The sequence below is a fragment of the Myotis brandtii genome, unplaced genomic scaffold, assembly GCF_000412655.1.
Source record: "Myotis brandtii unplaced genomic scaffold, ASM41265v1 scaffold627, whole genome shotgun sequence".
Lineage (NCBI taxonomy): Eukaryota > Metazoa > Chordata > Mammalia > Chiroptera > Vespertilionidae > Myotis > Myotis brandtii.
Genome location: NW_005370397.1, coordinates 946,143 through 951,103, shown reverse-complemented (window position 1 = coordinate 951,103; position 4,961 = coordinate 946,143). Strand labels below are relative to the sequence as shown.

General features: G+C 59.1%; 1 long non-coding RNA gene across 2 annotated transcripts in view; it reads left to right on the top strand.

The window, feature by feature from the left end:
- The first annotated feature begins 1,570 nt into the window (after window positions 1-1,570).
- LOC106723692 overlaps window positions 1,571-4,961 on the top strand; it is a 6,196-nt gene continuing 2,805 nt past the window's right edge. For both annotated transcript variants that reach the window (XR_001359396.1, XR_001359395.1), the window contains exon 1: window positions 1,571-3,354. This is a non-coding gene — a long non-coding RNA (uncharacterized LOC106723692). The remainder of the gene's footprint in view (window positions 3,355-4,961) is intronic.

The window sequence follows — 4,961 nt, the reverse complement described above, 5'->3', positions numbered from 1 at the left end:
CTATGACACACGTGTCAGAGGTGACACGTGAACTCATTTTTTTGGTTGATTTTTCTTTGTTAAATGGCATTTAAATATATAAAATAAATATCAAAAATATAAGTCTTTGTTTTACTATGGTTGCAAATATCAAAAAATTTCTATATGTGACACGGCACCAGAGTTAGGTTAGGGTTTTTCAAAATGCTGACACGCCGAGCTCAAAAGGTTCGCCATCACTGGTCTAGAGGAACAAGGCCCCATGGTGCCAGGAGCACGCAGCCCCGACAGGCGGGCCCTGAGCCCAGTTCTCTGCAGCGCACACGGGTGTCCTAGAAGCAGCCCAGCAAGTGCAGGCGTCGGGTCTGCCGGCCACGGGAGGCTCGCGCGCCTCCTCAGCAGGAGCGGGGACAGGTCGGCCACTGTGGGGTGGGGATGGCGTCACCGACCGAGGTTCTGTCCTCTGCACGCCCAGGGACCGCTGGATGCCCAGGGACCGCTGGAGGGAGTGCCCGTGGGCGGTGCCCATGTCCCCCCGGAGGCAAAAGACAGGACTGAAAGGGTGAAAAGACTAAAAATAATACTAATAACAATTTTGAGAGCTTCGTGGTTTAAGGGACAAGTACAGCTCGGGTCATAGATGTGGACGGTTTTTCCTGAGAGGGAGAGAGAGGGTGGAGCCCCTTCCAGCTGCTGCCTGGATGCCTCTCCCTCCACGCTTGTCGGTGAGGGAATTATTTCCAGGAAAGCCTGTGCTTCTGCTGCAGTGGCTCAAGGGGAGCCAGGAGGGTCCTGTCTAGGATTGGGGGGAAGGAGGGGGCGGGGCCTGAGGCACATGTGTCCAGCCCAGCCCCGCAGAGTGGGAGGGGGCCCAGACAGGTCAGGCCAGGAGGAGGGCGTGTTTGCTCTGAGGCTGCTGGCCCTGTCCTGGGGCTGTGAGCTCAGGGGGTGGATGTGGTGCCAGCGCCTTGGAAAGTGCCTCGTGCTGCGGGGACAGGAAGTGGGGGGCAGGCGGAGCGTGTCCGGGAGGCAGCGAGGCCTCTCCTGCCTCTGATCTGCTTTCGCTTTCCCACCTGAGCCACAGCTGAGACCAGCGCCAAGGGGACAGGGCCGTGTGTCCGGGCCCAGAGCACTGCCTCTACTCTGTGGGGCCCCTAAGACATGGAGGGAGGGCATGTCCCTAGGCCAACAAGAATGTCACCACAGTGAAGCCCTGGCCGGTGGCTCAGCTGGTGGAGTGTCGTCCGTGCACCAAAAAGGTTGTGGGTTCGATTCCCAGTCATGACATATCCCTAGGCTGTGGTTCGACCCCCAGTCGGGGTACATGGGAGGCAACTGATCGATGTTTCTCACATCCATGTTTCTCTCTCTCCCCCGCCCTCCCTGTCCCGCCCCCCACCCTCAAATCAGTAAACATTTCCTGGGGTAAGGATAGATACATATTCTCACCACATCGACACCACGCTGTTTGACACTCGCCCTGTGTGACCACAGCCCAGCGCCCAACTCCCAGGGACACAGAATGGCCACCCACCCCGCGTGAGCTCCTGCCCTTGTGGGAGGCCAGTCCCACCGGGGACCGGACAGGCCTCTTCTAGGAAGACCTGAGGCCTGGGGGGCATTGCTCCTGAGACCACCTGTTCCCTGGTCTTGACTTGCCCCCTGCCAACCCCGCCCCCCACACACACACAGACATTGGATAAGGAGAAATTCATGACTCAGCAGAATAAAAGTGAACATTTAATGCACCATCATTTGATCTTCTTAAACACCAGGATCTCTTTTGACAACACTGCACCTCATATGCCGCAGACAATGTCTCACACGGAAATGGCAGCAGCTCATGGCTCGCGGCCCCAGTCTACGCGACCATCGCTCCCGGGGCCAGGTGGTCCTCCGGTCGCCTGCCGTCCGGGCCCCCGTGGGGACGACTGACTGGCCGCTGAGCTGTGCGCAGGCCCAGGCACAGACCAGCCTCCTTCTAACGGGCTGCCGGGCCCTGCCCACGGGCAGAGTCGCTGCATTTCTGACTTTAACAGATGAACTTTATTAAACATTTTTAACAGCAAACACTCGTAAGCTAAGAACTCAATGTTCAAAACGGCACCAATCTTTTGTCCAGTTAAACAGTGAATTTCAAACAATGACATTAAATACAACCATTGACTTTGCCAACAGGATTTCATGAACTTGGTGAATGTTCTGTTTCAGACACGATAAATGCACTTGGGCAGGCCTTGCCGCCGACGTCCGGCGGGCCCGTTGCTACGCGAAGCATATTTACATACACATACATACGTGACGGAGCTGGAGGAGCCACAGAGGCATTTAGCACAACGTCCCCGTTTTACAGACCAGACAGTTCTAGGGAAGTCAGGCCATCCCCCAAAGCCACAGGACTAGGGTCAGAGCCGGGTCAGAGCCGGGCTCCTGTCCTGCGCTCCTCACCACGCCGCAGACCTTCTGCACACATGCACCCGCCCCGCCCCATGCACACATGTCAGCGCCTCCGTGTGGTGCGTCACCGGACACACACCTGGAGCCGCAGCAGCTCCTGGGAGGAGCCCGAGACGCGGGCTCGAGCCAGTCCTGCCAGGAACCCCGCGGTGCACGGCCACCTGCTGACTCAGCGCTCCGTCTCCCGCTGCAGCTCCCATTTCTTCAAAGCCCGTTACCCCTCCGCTACCCGCTTTCTCTCCACACGACCCCAGAGGGCAGCTCTCGGGACCCCGACCCTCCATGGGGAGCCCGAGGCTCAGCACAGTCCAGCGACCCGTCCAGGCTGTACAGCAGGTGTCCTCACTCCACGCGAGGCGTCCCTCCTGGTCACCTGCCTCTGCCATGAGCCAGGGACCCCAGCCCTCCCGCTCCAGCCGGGGGAGGGGACCAGACCCCTCACGCAATTCCGGTTGTAAGACTCACTAAAGTGCTTTGGTTTCTCCAGGAAAAGGCGGTGCTGTGTGTCCCAGGTAAGGAGCTCTGGCTGCTTTTCCACGCCCCTCAGGGGCAGCGGGCGGGCTTTAGGGGAACGCAGGAGCCTAACCCTGTGCCATTTTTCAGATTTCAGCCTCGAACCAGCCGGGTCCTCTCCACCCCACCCCGGCCCCCCTCCCAGGCCCATGGAGGCAGATTTCCAAGCCCCTCATCAAACTCAGAAGGAAGGTACCTCTTCCCCGTCAGCTGCTCACATAGAAACAGCTCAGCCTTGAGCTGACCCCTGGGAGGACTGGGCCCTCATCCCTGTTCTCCTGGCTTCTTTCTTTCTCTTCCCTCCCCGGCCCCTGACTCGCCAGAAGGAGGGGAACAGCCCCCTCAGACCCACCGAACACATGCGGACGCGGAGGCGCAGACGGCAGCGCCCACCCTGACGCACAGGTAAGTGATAAGTCGCAAGCGATGCTCCTGAGCCATGTCCTGATTTACAAGTAAATTACAGTCTCGATAGTCGGAGGTGACGAGGGGGTGTCGGGCAGCAGAAGGGAGGATGCAAGAAACGAGCCTTTTTCGCTGCAGAGGTGATTTCTATGTCCACGCAAGAGGGGTGCATGCGGGGCCTCGGCCTCACCCCTCCGAGTGGGCGCGGACGGCTCTGGGGGGGGGGGGTGGATGTCGGCTACCTGCAAGGAAGGCTTGACCACCTCCAGCTCCACTGTGGCCCCCACTGTGACACCATCCGGTTCTGAGGCAGGCCACCCAAAGGCAGATGTGTTTGTTTCGAGGTGGATTAAAGCAGCTTCTAAGAATCTTCAAAAAGCTTTTTTGGGAGAATATGAGTTTGAATGGTAAGCACGTCTCGTGGATTGGAACCGTGTTTTTATCTGGAAATGATAAGCCGTTTATAACAGAAAAAATGTGTGTTTGTCAGGAAGACTGCTGAGCGACGCAGTTTGTGGGTTTTTATGGATGTTGACGGATTTGCTGGAGGAGGAAGAGCTATGACAACGCAAGGAAACTACTTCCACCTCCTGTGCGTGCCCGTCCCCCAGGCCAGACCCCTCAGTGCCCTGGCAGCGCGGTGTCCTGTGCTGCTCCCCCGGCCCAGAGGACAGCGGGCAGGGCCGGCCCTCGGGCAGACGGGGCTCCGTGCGGCTTGTTGAGTTGCACCCTCCGCCGTGGACAGGCTTCAGGGACAGGGGCGTGGACAGTTTATCCAGCATCGGCCGGTCGTGGACAGAACTTTCCACGTGCTTCTTCCTGGCCCAGTTTCATGGCCTTTGACTGTGTGGAAACCCCTCCGATGCGCTCGAGGGCGGGCCAATGTCCCACAGGAAAGCGCGGACAGGAAGCCCGTGAACCGTCTGGTCTCAGCGGGAAGAGAACTCCTCCTCAGTCATGTCTCTCTCAGGCTAAGTTCCCTCTTAGAACAAGGAACTGAAGAACATTCACTAATCGGTATTTTGGAAGCGAGGGGTCGGGGTGACCCAGGACAGACAGCTGCCCAGGCCGACGGCTGCTTTCCCATTGAACGCCGGAGAAAAGTGATGGGTGAACCAACCCAGATCAGCGTGAGAACCGAAGCCCAAAGCAGGGCTTCTTGCTCAGTGTGAAGGGGAACCAGAACCAGCACCGGTGCCTGCGTGTCCGACGCTGGAGCCGCCGCCCTGGGCGGTGCGGGCGCGTGGGGCCAGGGCCACCTGCCGGGCACACCCTTCGGCTCCAGCTGACATGACAACGGCCGATTCCTGCCTCCTGTCCCCACGCTGGGCTGTGGCCTCGGTCCCCTCCCAGCCTGTCAACATGGGGCCGACCTCTGCCTTCACACAAGGCCCCGCGCCCGGAATAGCAGCCGGAGATGAACCTGGAGGAGACGAACGTGAGGGGAATTCAAGGACCAGATCAAACACGCAGCTCGCGGGCGGGGACAGACTTCCCGGGAGAAAGCGACGTCGCCTCCGCACGAAACACCATCATGAACGCATGGCCTCACTCCCGGCGACAGCATCGCGCTCCATCTGGGATCCCAGCTTGTTCTGCTGCGCGAA